The 17,647-nt window shown below is 35.6% G+C and overlaps 2 pseudogenes across 2 annotated transcripts; one reads left to right on the top strand and one right to left on the bottom strand.

The window, feature by feature from the left end:
* Positions 1-770: 770 nt before the first annotated feature.
* Positions 771-3,147, top strand: LOC143581138 (auxin-induced protein PCNT115-like; annotated as a pseudogene). The gene is made up of 5 exons (XR_013143783.1): positions 771-1,034; positions 1,620-1,823; positions 1,926-2,098; positions 2,449-2,551; positions 2,652-3,147. The product of XR_013143783.1 is annotated as an auxin-induced protein PCNT115-like (transcript).
* A 45-nt stretch (positions 3,148-3,192) lies between these two features.
* Positions 3,193-5,717, bottom strand: LOC143581139 (putative aldo-keto reductase 4; annotated as a pseudogene). Its single transcript, XR_013143784.1, has 5 exons — positions 5,292-5,717; positions 4,447-4,643; positions 3,993-4,165; positions 3,810-3,912; positions 3,193-3,722 (listed from the first exon to the last, which is right to left on the bottom strand). The product of XR_013143784.1 is annotated as a putative aldo-keto reductase 4 (transcript).
* Between the last annotated feature and the right edge of the window lie 11,930 nt (positions 5,718-17,647).

Genomic DNA, 17,647 nt, shown 5'->3' on the forward strand with positions numbered 1-17,647 from the left:
CTACTGTCCTATTTATAATAACAAAAGAAATAAGCACATGCATAAAATAAGCACTACCCTATCTTGTTGCAACAACCACTAATTAGCTCCACATAACTCGGTCAACATGGACCAATTCTTTAACTACTCACGTACACACATGCTGACCCATGATCCGCAACCCGTACTTGACCCGAACCTACCCGAAACATCAAGATTATACCCAACAATCAATACATAAAAATGTTAAATGTTTATATACATCTTATAGATGAAAAATGTAATACATGTACAGTGATGTACTAACGATTTTTAAAAAATATCTAAAAGTTAAATGTATAATTAGGTTCCAAAAATACTTTGATTACTATGTAATGTAATTTGACTTAATTCCCTATTATTTGATTGAAAACAAAGATTACATAACTATATTTTATTTTATTTTTGTAAATAATGAATAGTTTAATGTAAATATGTTTTATTACAGTAACTTTTATAAAAAAAGTCATTATTAAAATATATATATATATATATATATATATATATATATATATATATATATATTTAACAAGAGAAAACTAAGAAAAAATTGTTGAAAAAAAAGAAATTAAAGAAAAATCAACTTATGCTTGTAGACGGCAGCCGCCTATAATGAATAATAATATTCTACTTTGCTTCCACTTACTCAACAACGACATGCTTTTGGACAAGTCAACTACCAATCATATATTCATATTCAACAACACCTTACAATATATTTTTAAGTCACCTTTAAATTCATATAAACAAACAAACATTCAACGTTTGAAAACGTGTCAGGCGTGAGAAGAATCAAGCTTGGACCACAAGGGCTAGAGGTTTCATCCATTGGACTAGGATGCATGGGCATGTCTGCCGGCTACGGCCCTGCGAAACCCGAAGAAGACATGATAAAACTCATCCACCATGCCATCAACTCCGGCGTCACTCACCTAGATACTTCTGACATCTACGGACCTCACACCAATGAAATCCTCGTCGGAACGGTAATTTAATTACTAGTTTATAATAGAGGTGTAAACGAACCCAGCTTGACCGAGCTTGAGCTTGTATCGGTTTATTTATACCAAGCTCGACTTGTGAGAAATTTTTCAAGCTAGTATATTATTTATTTATTAATTTATACATTTTTATAGTTAATTTTTTATACGTTTTAATTTTAAGTTTATATATATAATAATATTATTTAGTTATTTCTATCATAGTTTTATATATAACAATAATTATTAAATAAATATATATCAGATATATATATATTAGATAAAGCCATATAAATAACAAGCTTGTTTAGGCTCACGAGTTCGATAAGTGAAGCCTGGACTCGTTTACTAAATAAGGTTTTTTTAGGCTTGGATTCGTTTAATAATTAAGCTTTTTTAGCACGTTTACTAAACAAGTTTTTTAGGCTCGAGCTCGTTTAAGCTGAGCTCTGCTAAGATCTTTTATGAACCAATCAAGTAGCTCGCGAGCAGCTAGGCTCGTTGACAACCCAAGCTTTATTGTCGAAATTCATGTGATTTGTAGCATATAAAGTGTGATTTGATTATGAATGATCAACTTATAATGTGTGTGTGAATTGATATTTGATACATGCACTAAAGGGAGTGAAAAGAGAGGAGGTTCAAGTAGCTACTAAATTCGGGGTCAAATTTGGTGAAGGTGAGGATGCGCTTAAGGCGGAAATTCATGGTGAACCGGAGTACGTTAGAGCTTGTTGTGAAGCGAGCTTGAAGCGGCTTGATGTTGATTACATTGATCTTTACTATGTTCATCGCATCGATACAAAAGTCCCTATAGAAATCACCGTAAGTTCATCTTCATTTCTTTTTATATTATAGTTCGCTCTTATTCGGTTATGATTTGTAAAAATACAAAGATTATTAAATAATGCATGGCTATATATATAGATGGGAGAATTAAAGAAACTGGTTGAAGAGGGTAAAATAAGACACATTGGTCTATCCGAGGCTGGTCCTGCGACTATTAGAAGGGCACACGCGGTTCATCCTATAACAGCTGTACAACTCGAGTGGTCTTTGTGGACTAGAGATGCCGAAGAAGAGGTTATTCCCACTTGCAGGTATGCCATAAGCTATTTTTTTAAAAGAGTATACGGTTAGTTAGTTAGTTAGTCAGTCAGTTAAGTTGTTACCGAGTTGGTTTTACTTTTGTTGATCGTTTAATGCATGATTCTAACTAAACGTAAATATGAAGTGGCCATCGTCGATCAGGATCGCTTAGACGCATTAATACAATATTATAAACTTATTATAAGCTAAATCTAAGAACAAGTGAGAGAAATGTGTATTAAGTTAACTGCTTAATAAACTAACTCTATACTCTTTAAAATTAAGTAATATTATTAGAAAAGAACAAGTCATTGAAAATTTAACATTATGCTTCTATATCTTTATTTTTTTTTAACTTCAGGGAATTAGGAATTGGGATTGTTCCTTACTGTCCGCTGGGTAGCGGGTTCTTTGCATCGGGTCCAAAGTTGATGGAGAATTTGACGGATACCGACTATAGAAAGGTTTGTACTTGTACAACATTACAATTCAAAGTGAATGTGAATATGTGATGTGTAAATTTCATGACTCTTATCAAGATATTTTTTTTTTCATCTTTCATAGATTCTACCAAGGCTACAAGGAGAGAATTTCGACCAAAACAAAGTTGTATTCGAGCGAGTGAGTGAAATGGCGCAAAAAAAGGGATGCGCCCCGTCACAGTTGGCCTTAGCTTGGGTCCTACACCAAGGGGATGACGTAGGTCCAATCCCCGGTAAAACCAAGATTGAAAACTTGAACCAGAACCTTGGAGCCCTTGCGGTTAAACTCACGCCTCAAGACATGGCTGAGCTTGAATCATTGGCTTCATTCAAGGGTGCTAGAATGCCCGAACAGATTTTAGCGCACACTTATACGAACTCAGATACTCCACCCTTGTCCTCATGGAAATCCGAGTAAGAAGATTGGCCGGCTTTTTCTATTGCGCGTTACATATATGAATTTGTGTTTTTGTCATGATGAAATTTGATGTGTCTTGTTTGTTTCAACATGTTATGTTTTAAACTTCCAAATAAAATATACTCTAATTTGTTTAGTAAAGTTTTGAACATATGTACAATTTGCTTGTAATGTATGGTAACTTGTTCTAACCGAAAAAAATGTATAAATCAAACAAAAGTAACGCCTTAGAAAACAACGTAGAGATTTATTATACATCGCGGCTCCCTTGATAAAATACAAACCGAGGCTTATTATCATAAACTCGCATGCCTCCAAGACGAGGACTCTCAAAGAACATACAAACACGATGATGTAACACAAAAGAAATTTATACGTTATAGCAAAACTAACATATCATTTAAGGTTTCCATGAGGACAATGGTGGAGTGTCGGATGATTGATACGTGGGGAAACCATCCATGTACCGCTCGCCCTTTGCTGCCTCATCTAAAGCAATGGACTCAAGTTCTGCCATTTCATCTGATGTTAGCTTTACAGACAAAGCTCCTATGTTTTGTTCAAAGTTTTCTATTTTAGTGGTTCCTGTATAGGAACCACATCCTTACCCTGGTGGTGAACCCAGGCCAATGCTAATTGGCCTGTGGTGCACCCCTTGTTTGCCGCAATCTGACTAACCCGCTCGAACAATGTTCTATTATGCTCAAGATTTTTGGCTTGGAACCTTGGTAGAGACTATATATTAAAAAGTACATAAACATGAGTTTGAATCCAAATTATTGTCTTTATTGTACTATTAATTTTTATGATTCTTTAGCTTACCTGGCGGAAATCACCCTCAGGTAAGCTATCGATCACTTTGGGACCCGATGAAAGAAATCCCCGTCCTAGAGGACTATACGCGACAATCCCAATTCCGAGTTCTCTGCCAAAGTAACATATATGCAAAGTTAAGATAAATATAGATTTAATATGAAAAAGGGTGAATATAGATTTATAATGAACCTGCAAGTAGGAATAATTTCATGCTCAACATCTCTAGACCATAATGACCATTCTAGTTGTATAGCAGTGATTGGATGTACTGCATGGGCTCTTCTAATGGTGGAAGCTGAGGCTTCTGATAGCCCTACATATTTTATTTTGCCTTCTGCCACAAGTTTCTTCATTTGTCCCATCTTGCAAGTAATATTTCAAAAGTTTTAGGCAATGTTCTCATAACCGGACACCCGGTCAGACATCTCTGACCGGAAACATGTTGGTTGAGTCTACTTAGATGCCTCTATATGAACCGGCTAGTTACAAGTCGGAGTGGTGAAGTTAGAAGAGAAAGTATGTATCTTTTGAAAACTTATTTATTGATTCATTTACTAGTGACGACTCTATATTTTATGAGGAGTAAGTTTATGGATGTGTGAGTTTGTCGTTTAAAAAAAAAAGTAAGACATGGATATGATACCGTGATTTCAATGGGCACACGAGTGTCAATACGGTGCTGATAATAGAGATCGATGCAATCGATCTCAAGCCTCTTTAAACTTGCTTCACAAGCGGCCCGAACATATGCTGGATCGCCACATACTTCAAAATAATTGTCACGCTTAATCCCAAATTTTTTGCTAGTTCCACCTTTTCCCTTACACCACCTTTCAAAGCCTGTTTGCAGTAATTTATTTGTGTATTATAATTAAATGGTTTAATGAATTAGCAATTTCACTAATAATACACTAATTAAATGTTTTTACACAATTTAGTGTTGATCAGTAACTGACTTTTACTTTTACCAACCAATATATAACTTACTATGTGTGCAAACGAGCCAAGCCGCTCTCGGATTGATAAAAATTACGAAAAGAGCCTAGCTTTATCGAGCTCAAGCCCTAAATAAATTTTGTTTAGTTATCGAGTCGGAGCTCGACCCTTGTATGGGAGGTTTGTTGAGTCTTGATGAGCCTTATGTGTTTTTTAAGCTTTAACTCTCTAGGACTTCTATTTATTAATTTCACACTGCAAACCCGAGCTCAATCCAATCTTTGGCACGTTCAAGATACTGCACACAAGCTCGAGCCGAGCTTAGTCTCATCTAAGGTTATTTTTTCCAAAATATGTAAAAATAATTAAAATGTATATAAATTTTTTAATTAATAAATGACATCCAGGGTCGACCTCAAACCGACCTGCAACCACCCATACGTACTGAAGATAATCGTCGTTTAAAAAAAATTAATAATAGACAAGCCGAGCTCGAGCATGAAAAAATGACTCACGAGCTGAAAAAGAAAGAGTGGTGTGAAAGAATGTGACCTTTCCGAGTAAGACTTCGCTGGTTTTAGGGCCATAGACGTCGGAGGTGTCAAGAAGGGTAACTCCTGCATCAACCGCGTGGTGGATTAGGTTGATCATGTCAAGTTCGGGTTTCGGAGGACCGTAAACACTAGACATGCCCATACAACCCAAACCCTTAGCTGATACCTCCAAACCTTGTGAACCAAGTTTGATTCTTGGAACATTTACCATCTTCTAGTTACACTTTGATCAAATGAATCTTTTAATGGTTTGATTGTTGGTTATGAGGGTTATTATTAGTGAGTAAATGTTCATGATATATATAGGGTGCATGGTGACGTAATAGCCTACCTATGATCATGTCAACTTGTATATTTAGTATTCTAATTCTAATATGTTATTGATTAATAATATAAGTTAGCCGACTACTTTTACCAAGGAAATTAAACTAGCTAGTCCTTTTCTATATGTTGTAACATCTTTTAGAAGTATTTTTCAGTGCATGTTAACTAAGATCTAGTTTGTTAACTTTTGTTTCTTAAAAAGTTTTGGTGTTTAAATTGTTTCGACTCGTGATAATTATTGACTGATTGTATTAGAGTCGTCGAATATTTAATTGTAATCGAACGTTATGATGAGACCGAAATTATATATGTTAAGTAACAATATATAGCTTGTGTAAGGTCCATTTCATTAGTAGTCTTTCGTATTTGTAACTAGTTTACGTTTGTATGTTTGGGCCCGAGGCCTTGTGTATTTGGTGCCTATTGGGCTTGTTATTAACGGAATGGTGTATAACATACCCACACTATATAATGTGTGTGGATGGAATACACCACATAACCCTTTCACATTTTAATTTCATCCAAGTAAACTCCAAAACTCTCTCAACCTCTCTAACCATCCTCTCACTTTTGGCCTCACTTACCCACACACAAGATCCGAGATCTCGGTCCGACTAGTTGTTTCCGCCAACTAGTTGTGAGGTTGATCCAAGAACGACTAGTACTTAGTTTGTTGTGTTGTTTGATCCGGTCACGGAACCTACAATTGGTATCAGAGCTTTCGGGCTCTACTAGTTGTAGATCTTGGGTCACAACCTTGGATTTTGGTCTTGTGTGTAAAAAGACGGATTTTTTGAGAAAATAAGTGATTTTCGGATTTTTGTGTTCTTCAAGTTCTTAAGAAATTTAAGTTGTTCTTGTTCATGAAGATGTTGAAAATGGGTTAAAGGTTGTGTTTGTGGTGTGTGATTCTCAAGAAATTGTGTTTGTATAGTTGCATGTATTTAGATATGGTTGAGAAAGGTGACAAGGAAAGTGGGTTGGTGACTTACTAAATTTGTTTAAAATTTTTGACTACTTTGCCAAAATCGATCAGTTTCAAAAAATCGATCAGTTTCCAAAATCGATCAGTTTCCAAAATCGATCAGTTTCAAAAATCGATCAGTTTCCAAAATCGATCAGTTTTCTAAAACGATCTGTTTCCAAAATCGCTCAGTTTTCAAATCGCTCAGTTTTCAAAATCGCTCAGTTTTCAAATCGCTCAGTTTTCAAAATCGCTCAGTTTTCAAATCGCTCAGTTTTCAAAATTAGATCACTTTTCAAAAGGATCACTTTTCATTAAATCATATCAGACTTAGTTTTTGGGCAGATTTTAAGAAATGATAAACCCAATTTCCACTGTTACTAGTGTTGAAGCTGTTCAATATGTGATGTTTGAGAACGAGGCAGGAACCACTTCTAAGCCTCCAAAGTTGATGAAATGGGACTGTGATTTTGATGAGTTTAAGTGGAGGTTTTACAATTATCTCAAGATCATTGATTACAATCTTATTAAACCTATTGAACAGGGTCCACACCGTCCTATGACAACTGGTACTGATGGTGAGGTTCCCAAAACCGTGACTAACTACAATGATGATGATCGAAGAATGCTTGCTGAAGATCAAAAGGCCTTTGGTATCCTAACTGTATCCCTTTCACGAGAAATTGCTTTGACACTAAGAGACTACACCACTGCTAATTAGTGAACAAATTTGAAGGGAACCTGGAAATGAGAAACAGCCGTAAAGGGATGTTGAAGGGAGAGTTTAACATGTTTAATTACATTCAAGGAGAATCAATTGATAGTCTCATATCAAGATTTGAAACGTTGATAACAAAAATCAACAGTGCGAAAATTGAATTCGAGCAAATTGAGATCAACGACAAGCTTCTAAATTCTCTCCCTTACTCATGGAGCAACAGTGTTATCACCATCAGGAGAACTTCCAACCTTCATCTCATGAGTTTGTCGGATTTAGCCTCAGTTATCAAGTCATTCGTGATGGATGAGAAGCTAAGGATGAACAATCACATAATTTCTCTATCAAAGGCAGGCATGGCAACTGGAACAGGTGTTAATTCAGCATTCTTAAGTCATTCAAACTACACTACTCAAAATTCAAGTTCAACCTTTAAGAATGCTGGTGTGTCTCAAGCATCATCAAGTGCAAACTCAAGCTCATTTCAATCTGTTGTTAATCAATCCGTGGCTAAGCACTTAATGCTCATGGAATCAAGCCTACTTCAAGCACTCCAGCTTTCACTACTTCAAAGCCTCTACCTACTGATGACTCTAATGTAGCTTTGATTCATGCCTTCCTGTCAAGTCATGAGGAATTGATACAAGGAAAGTTGCTTCCTCCATCGTTTGAACAAGGAGATCTTCCCGAGATCAACAAGTATGATCTCAAGAAAATGGATATCAAATATCAGATGGTCATAGCTGTTCATCGGGCCATAAACTTTATGAAGAAGTACGGGAAGGATAGTTTCAAAGATGGGAAGAATCTTGGTTTTGAGAAAGACAAGCTCCGGTGCTACAACTGTGGGGAGCCAGGTCACTTTGCTCGTGAATGCACAACTCCTCCAATGGCTGTGAGAGAGATCAAGATCACCGAGATGTCTGACAATGAAGGTACTAAGAAGTCTGGTAAGAGAATCATCCAAAACTACTCATCGAAGCCAAGGGTCCCTAGAATCAATCAAGGAAGCTCATCAAAAGGGAACTTCGAATTGAACTCCAAGGCTATGATTACTAGGAATGCCGATTCAACTGTACTTGATTGGGAAGAAGATCAATTTGAAGAGTTAAAGAATCCTCTGAACTTTGCGGGGATGGCATTCACTGATCAGGCTGGTACCTCTTCAAGCACCACCGACGGGATTCCCACACCTTCCTCTCTCATTCCCGAGGTACACAAACTCTGCTCTCAAGAATGTATTGATAAAGTTCTTCACTATAGAAACCATAATGCTAAAATTCTTGAACAAATTGATAGCATTAGAGTTCAAAATGATGATCTTAAAAAGGCTGCAAATATTTACACTATTAGAACTAACACTCATGGTAATGATATGGCCGATCTTAGGGAACAAGTTTCAATTGCTAGAAATTTAGCAAAACGTCATGAAAATCAAGTAGTTGAACTAAACGCAAAAATTGTTAAATTAGAGATTGAGTTAACCTAAAAGAAGATTGCCATAGAAAACTTTGAGTTAGCCACCGAAAAGCTGAACAAACTTATTGGGTCACAAATGGAATTAAGATTAAAGACTGATTTAGGCTATGATTGTTCAGTTGTACCTCCACCATTTAACAATAACTATACTAGCGTTCCTCATCTTGATTTTAATTCTCCTCCTGCTGAAGAAATGGTCTATGGTATTGGTCATGTGCCCATATCAAAGACATTTGTTCCTGCAGCTCCCAAGACTGTTATTTCAGCTAATTCTTCAGTTAATCCTAATAATGATTCATCTTCTGTAGCAGGTTGTGTAGAAGAAAGTGGGTGTATGGAAACAAACATGGGTTTTGGAGATAAAAACTTGTTTTTTGATTCATCTATTAACTACCCTGTCTGTAATAATATTGTTTCCAAAAATATTTTGAACAATATTTTGAAAAATATTTCCAAAATTCTGATGAGAGTGTTCATGTTGGCACGCCTCTTGAAAATGAAAATGAAGTTTCTACTTCAGATAGTGATTGTGAAACTATTTTTGATGAAACCATTATTGATAGAACTGTGCATGAAAAGATCTCTGTGAATACTAACCTACCCAGTTGCTCATCAAAAGATTGTAAAGTTGAGGAAACTAAAATTAATGAAAATCATTTTGAAAAGGAAAAGGCAAGTACATCTGGTAAATATGTGCCACCTCATAGAAACAATTTTTATCAATCCACAAATCTATATTATCAACCTCAACTATACAATCAATTTGGTAATAGCTACTATGGTTACTATCCACAAGATTATGTTAACTATTTCTATACAAATGTTTTTGATGATCGGGGTCATAGATCTGACAGCTTGTTTGTTCCCATACAACCATCTCCTTATTCGCCACAACCCATGTATTATCATTCTGACGGTTTCTATAGGGAAGATAGAAGAAAGTTGTGTTTTGTGTGTGGTAATCCTTCTCACCTTGCAAGACATTGCAAGAACTGGCATGATATGAAAAGGAAAACGAACAGTCGGTTTAATCAATTCAGATCCAGAGCTAAACCAAGCTCAAGGAATAGAAATGATCAATCTGACAGTTCTGCCAGTGAAATGGACGTGAGATCCAAAAGTAAAAAGAATGAAAAACCTCCTTTTTAGATAACCAAGAAGGAGAGAGCAAAAATGAATTCAAAGACCGACAAGTCTGAGAATTCATCAAAAAGAAAGCAGAAAGACACTCAAAGATTGAAAAATCTGAGGATGTTGTTTTAAAACCAAGAAGGAGACGAGATCGAAAATCTTTTAAAAACAGGAAACCTGCTCGTGCATGGAATCCTAAAGACTGCTCTTCTGATTCTGACACGTCCCACAACTTCATAAACAACAACGAGAAAAGGACATTTGACCCTCCCGAGACAACTAAGTCTCGGGAACCTGTATCTAATTGAACTGCTAATGTGTAGGGTCAGCCAAGACATTCTGTTAATAGTATATGGTATTTAGATAGCGGCTGTACCCGACACATGACAGGAGACGAATCCTTGCTGTTTGACATTAAACTGTTCGATGGCGGATATGTTTCCTTTGCTAGTGATATGGGTGGAAATATTTCTAAACAAGGAAAAGTGTCAAATGGAGTCCTGACATTTGAAGACGTCAACTTGGTAGAACAACTAAACCACTACCTGCTTAGCATCTCTCAAATCTGAACCGAAAGCTTGTCACAATAGAACGGGTCGATACTGATGACAACTATGCAGACCTATTAACTAAAGCCTTTGATCGTGCCAGATTTTTGTTTCTCGTTGAGTCACTTGGCATGATCTCTTTTGTACAAAATTTAGTTTTAATTTTTTTATTTGTCTTTATTTTTATTTTAAAATTATTTCATTTTATTTCATTTTATTTTTTATTTTTAAAGTTTATTTTATCTAAGTTCTTTTTAATTTAGTTTCCTTTTTAATTTAGCTTAAATTTTTCTTTTATTTTAATTTTAAACTTTTATTTTCAAATTTATTGTTTTTAAAAGTTTAAAATTTTGAAACTTTTGTTTTATTATTATTTTATTTTTAAATTTTCTTTTTAATTTGCATTTCATTTTATTTCATATTTCTTTTATCTTTTTGTATATAAAATTGTAAATATTTTTTAAATATGTCACAATTTTAGAGGGAGAAAATGAGTATTATCTCACCAAAAAGATTTTACTTGTGCTAAGAAAATCAAAAATTAAGTCAAAATGAGTCTTGACTTTCAAAAATATTTTATATTATTATTTGAAAATGAGTTAACTTTAACTCGTTAAAAAGATTTTACCTTTGTTAAGAAAAACAAAAATTAAGTCACTTGACTTTCCAAAAATATTTTATATTATTATTTAATTTAAGAAAATCTGAAAAAGACTTATAAATATAATCTCTCGTTTAGAGGGAGCTCCTGCTTAGGGGGAGTCGGATTATATTAAAATACAAGAAAATTTTGAGAAATCGATCCGACCTTTGGAAAATGATTGAAAATTGTCTTAGGTGATCCTAGCACATGAAAAGAGTAGATCAAAAGCCAACAAAATCATTGCTTGATGTGTAGATAGGCTTAACAAATGAGTAAGTATCATAGTGATATAAACTTAAATATCTGCCTTTGCTAGTGGTTACACTCTTATGAAGAGGTTACCGACTCCAAAATAAGTCATATTGATGAAGGCAAAAATGTTTTTAGTCAGTCATACACGAGCCCATTAGTGATTGGTCACAATGAAAATTATTTCTTGCTTTAGCTTCAAATATTGAATAATATAAAAAATTATTGAAAAAGCAGAAAAACTGCAAAATACTCAAAAAGTATTCAAAAATCAACAACAAAAATGTTGATAATTTTATCAAACAAAAAGGGGTATATTAGAATCACGTAATGTGGGGCAAACAAGTAAGTCCTAAACACTTTATATGAAGGCATAAGTCAACAAGACTAGTAAGTCCATGGTTCAACCTTTACATATTGCTTGAAAGAAAAGTTTGCAAAAAGTCTATAGAAGCTCAAAATGTTTTGATCAATCATTAGGGGGTCAGAGTCAATTCGGGGTGATACTGATGAACACAAAGTATGCCCGAGGTATTATAGAGTATGTAACATGTTGGATTAACAGGGGACCACACAAGTATTGTGCCTAACTATGTCTTAATGTATCACGGTGAAATCAAAATACTTGTTAAGTTTATAGTGGACCAACATATCTACAATCGACTTTGGGTTCTTGGCATTATAATGTCCAAATAGAAGTGTGATCTAGGACACTATAGACAATATGATTCCACGTCGTGATCTTTCTCACCAAAAACAAGTATTAATAGCCTCTTTTATAAATTAATTAATATAATATTAATATTCTCCTTATCTAAATTTTAAATTTTACTTCAATTTTAAGTTTATGTTTTATTTTATTTTACATGTTAAAATTAGTTTAACTTGTATTTCTTTTAATTTTATTTTATCTTATTTTATTTTAACTTCTTTTTAAATTATTTTTGAAATTATTTGATTTTACCTTAATTTATTTTATTTCAACTTTATTTTACAATCTTGTTTTTAAATTTTTTTTTCTTTAAAGTTTTAAACTTATTTTCTTTAAGGTTTGTATAAATCTTGTGTCTGTCTTAATTTTTAATTTTGAAATTTTTAATGTTCATTTTAACTTTATTTTTTATTTTTAACTTTATTTTTAAATTTTATCTTTATTTTTAACTTATTTATTATCTTATTTTATTCTTATTTCTTAAGTTATTTTACTTTTGTTTACATCTTTGTAGTTGTTTTAAACCTTCTTTTAAATTTTGTATAAATTTCATTTTTGTCTAAAAAGTTTCATTTTCTGTTTGATTTTAATTTAAACCTTTAAAACTTTATTTTACTTTAAACTTATTTTAAAATTTTTATTTTATGTTATTTTTAAAAGTTTAATTTAACTTTTAAGTATTTACTCAAAATGGTTTTTGTTTACAACAAGGTCTTCATTGCATTGTTTGTTAAGTATTGACCCGATAAAATATATCTTGAAAATTGCTTAGATGGAGACAATGATGAGTCAGAAGAGAGATGACAAGGATGAGGATGAGTATGATAGCTATGATGATACTCGTGGTGATGCATGGTAGTGGTAGTGGAATTGGTAGCGGTGAGGCTACCGGAAATAAGACGGCTGATATTGAGCCGTCAAAAGAGGCTGAGAAAACGAGGGAACCGGAAGTTGCGGTGGAGGCCGAGCTCGCCTTCTTACTTAACGTTTGTTCTTTTGCAGGTACCGTTCCTTCAGTTTAGAAAGCCGGTGAAGAAAATAAAGATGATGATGACGGAATCAACTATTCTCCCGAACCCGAAACATCACCAACTGGGAAGAATGTTGAGCCAACCGTTGACAAGCATGTTGTCACTCCTGTTGCTGATCCTGCTAGAAGTCGGTCAAGAAGAGGAATAAAATACTACAGCATGAGCATATTGGGAAACATGCAAGCAAGATCAAAGTCAACAACAAATTCGATGATGTCATCATGCATTGCACTCGCAGTCACGAGCTCACGTTCTTTGATGAGCACAGATTGATTGGATTTGGACTCCGCGACCTCAGGAAGCTAATTGAGTCGCCTGTATGTACAGTCGAAGATGTTCGTCGTGACTACACGGACGCCATCGTTGGAAAATTCAACAAGTTTGTTAGATTACTTGTTGAAAAGCAACCTTTTGAAGAACTCCAGATGGTGTATTTGACTACGAGTCCGAATGCGAGTGGTGAGAAGGAAATAAGACAAATACCAAAAGACTAGAGGGAGATTGTAAGGTCCATTTCATTAGTAGTCTTTCGTATTTGTAACTAGTGTACGTTTACGTTGTTTATTCGTTTACGTTTGTATGTTTGGGCCCGAGGCCTTGTGTATTTGATGCCTATTGGGCTTGTTATTAACGGAATGGTGTATAACATACCCACACTATATAATGTGTGTGGATGGAATACACCACATAACCCTTTCACATTTTAATTTCATCCAAGTAAACTCCAAAACTCTCTCAACCTCTCTAACCCTCCTCTCACTTTTGGCCTCACTTACCCACACACAAGATCCGAGATCTCGGTCCACTAGTTGTTTCCGCCAACTAGTTGTGAGGTTGATCTAAGAACGACTAGTACTTAGTTTGTTGTGTTGTTTGATCCGGTCACGGGACCTACAGCTTGGTTTGATTTATACCTATAGAAAATTTTTCTAAATGCTGATCTTTTATATAGAAAAAATTACTTCATCAAAGATTTAGTTTCTGAATTCTAATTGAATATAGAGAAATAAGAAAGATATGACAATTATGATATAAATCAATGTTGAATAAATATAAAATTTTGAGATATAAAACTATTGAATCTAAATCAATCAATCAATCATACCCAGTTAAGTCCCACCAACAGCAAAGCTATAAGTAGAGTCTGGGAAGGGTGGGATGTAGGCACACCGTTCCTCTATCCAACAGGATAGAGAGGTGGTTTTCAGAGAGACCCTCAGCTCTGTAATACATAAGTATGAGGAAAATATAGTAAATGAAATAGTAATAATAATAATAATAACAATAATAGTAATAATAAAATAATAATAATAGTATTATATGGTGTGTGAGCAAAATAAGGTAAATAGAAGTCTTTAAGTGCTCATTTGTCCCTAAAAATCTTTAACTTTAATTCTATTTCTCCAAGAATTCCTATCTCCAACCATGTCCTCGGAGAGGTTTAGGTCTATCAAATCACGCCTATTCCTCTCATCCCAAGTCAATTTAGGTCGTCCTCTACCCCTCCTCCCCTCTATAGTCATGTTTTTTACGGATCTAACAGGATTCGTCGAATGTCTTCTCTTCACATGTCCAAACCATCTCAATCTCCACTCTCTTATCTTGTCTGATATGTTCGCTACCCCTAATCTCTCCCGAAACACAACATTTCTTATTCGGTCTATCCTTGTGTGCCCACACATCCATCGTAGCATTCTCATTTCTGCTACCTCCATCTTCCGTACTTGTGCCTTCTTGATGGCCCAGCAATCTGTTCCATATAGCATTGCAGGTCTAACTGCGACCCTATAAAATTTTCCCTTTAGTTTAGTTGGGAAACTCTTGTCGCACAATATACCTGTGGCCGCTTTCCATCTACACCATCCTACCTGGACTCGATGGGTTACATCACTGTCTAATTCCCCATCGCTCTGCACAAAAGAGCCTAGATACTTGAACGCTGTTACCTGCGGTACCATCTGCCCTTCAATGGTGATCTGTGTGTCATCATTGTCATTTACCTCCCCAAAATCACAGTGGAGGTACTCCGTCTTTGAGCGACTAATCCTTAAACCTTTTGTCTCTAAGTTTGCTCGCCACTCTCTAACCTCATGTTTAGATCTTGTTTTGTCTTCGCAAGTAACACAATATCCTCTGCGAACATCATGCACCATGGGAGTGTGCCCTGAATCGACTTTGACAACTCATCCAAAACTACTGCAAAAAGAAACTGACTCAACGCTGATCCCTGGTGAAGTCCTACCTCTACGGGGAAGAACTCAGTATCCCCCATGGGCGCACGCACACTTGTTGCGCTCCTGGTATACATATCCATAATTATCTCTATATATTTCCTCGGTACTCCTCTACCCTCCAAGCACTCCCAAAGCACCTGTCTTGGCACACTGTCGTATGCCTTTTCAAGGTCAATAAACACCATATGCAGGTGACGTTTCTTCTTCCTATACTTTTCCACCAATCTTCTTATAAGGTGTATTGCCTCTGTGGTGGAACGCCCCGGTATGAAGCCAAATTGGTTCACTGTAACTTGGGTTTCCCGTCTAAGTCTAACCTCAATCAATCTTTACCATAGCTTCATAGTATGGCTTAGTAATTTGATTCCTCGGTAGTTACCACAACATTGGGCATCTCCTTTGTTCTTATAGATAGGAACTATGACGCTGCTCCTCCACTGGTCTGGCATCTTACCAGATTTGAAGATAATATTGAAGAGATTAGTTAACCACAGGACTCCTTCCTCTCCCAAACACTTCCACACCTCGATGGGTATGTTGTCTGGGCCAACCGCCTTATCCCTTCCCATCCTCCTAAGTGCAGTCTGAACCTCTTCTCGTGTTATCCGTCGGCAGTAACAGTTATTCGGTTGTTGTCGTTGGGAGGTTGTGTTGTCATGTTCTTGTTGGTAAGCTCTCTCATTGTTAAAAAGATTGTGCAAGTAGGTTTGCCATCTTAGCTTGATGTCCTGCTCCTTGACCAGTACATGTCCATCTGTATCCTTTATGAACTTCACAGGTCCTAGATCTTGCCTTCTACGCTCCCTAGCTTTGGCAATCTTAAACATAGCATGTTCCCCCCTTTTTGTTTCTAAACTTTCATACATCCGTTTATACGTCGCGTTCTTTGCTTCCGCCACTGCCTTCTTCGTCTCTCTCTTGGCCGTTTTGTAGGGCTCCCTCAATTCCACTCGTTCCTCCTCATTCGTGCACCTCATAAGCTCCCTAAAACATCTTTGTTTGTCCCTTATCTTGTTTTGTACGGCCTCATTCCACCACCAAGACTCCTTGTGCCCACCTGCCTTTCCTGTTGTTACCCCGAGAGTCTCCTTTGCTACTTGGATAATGTTTGTCGCCATAACTTCCCATATATGAGTTGAGTCCTCATTTAGTCTAGCCCATGTCTGCCTTATGAGTTTATCCCTAAACAGTAGGAGCTTTTCATCCTTCAAGCTTCCCCATCGAAATCTAGGTGTACCTTTCTTCTCTCGAGCAATTAGCTTATTTCTAAAGCCTATATTAGTCACCAGCAGTCAATGTTGAGCCACAACTGTCTCCCCAGGTATGACTTTACAGTCTTTCCACCAACGTCGATCTCCTTGTCTCATCAAAAGGTAGTCAATTTGCGTGTCGCGTCCTCCACTGCTAAAAGTGATCAAATGAGAATCTTTTTTCTTAAAATAAGAATTTAAAATACCTAGGCCGTGTGCCACCGCAAACTCTAGAAGCTCTGTTTCGGTCTCATTCCTATCCCCAAAAATGAATCTAAATAAATATAAAATTTGAAACTTACAATGTAGTTATTATTTAACATTAGGATAACGAAATATATATAGAAATATTAGTAACGAATTAAAATGTAACAACATATTACATACTGATATATAATTATTTTCTTAGTTTGATTGGTCAACAAAAGTTAAAGAAGGGGTCCACCCTCACCGTCGACGTGTAAAATCCTCTTGCCATGTCATAGACTCCGATTGTGACCCTCCCTTGACCCTTCACACGCCGTGTGACTTAATGCATCTTTTAGATACTAAGTGTTTAAAATATATTATCATCATCGTACTTAATAAATCTCACAAGTATCAAAGTTATAGTAAGATCTAAGAAATGTAAGATGTAGATAGCCTTACATTTACCTTCATATGAATAGAAAGGCTACTTCAGGTGAGACATCGGCTCGATAGTAGTTTTGCATCAAGCTTTGGACGTAAGGCTCATAACACTCAACCATCAAGACACCGACCGATTAGTATATATACCCTTGTCTTTGTAAACATACATACCAAATGATACGTACAAATGATATGTATTGAGACACCGACCGTTTACCTGTCACTTTATTGTAAACGATATGTATCATTTGTATGTATAATTAACTCCCTATGTAATATCTCATTTTCTTCAAAAACTTCCTACTAAGAGATTGTTAAAGTCCGCTTAATGATCATACACAATGATTTAATAGAACCAATTGATCATTTTACTTGTTCATTAATCAAGTAGGAGGATTGGATAAATAACCTGATAACGTAATAGATAATTTTATAAAATGC

The sequence above is a fragment of the Bidens hawaiensis genome, unplaced genomic scaffold, assembly GCF_021521415.1.
Source record: "Bidens hawaiensis isolate Kalapana, Puna unplaced genomic scaffold, B.hawaiensis_p1.1 tig00030814_1, whole genome shotgun sequence".
Taxonomy (NCBI): domain Eukaryota; kingdom Viridiplantae; phylum Streptophyta; class Magnoliopsida; order Asterales; family Asteraceae; genus Bidens; species Bidens hawaiensis.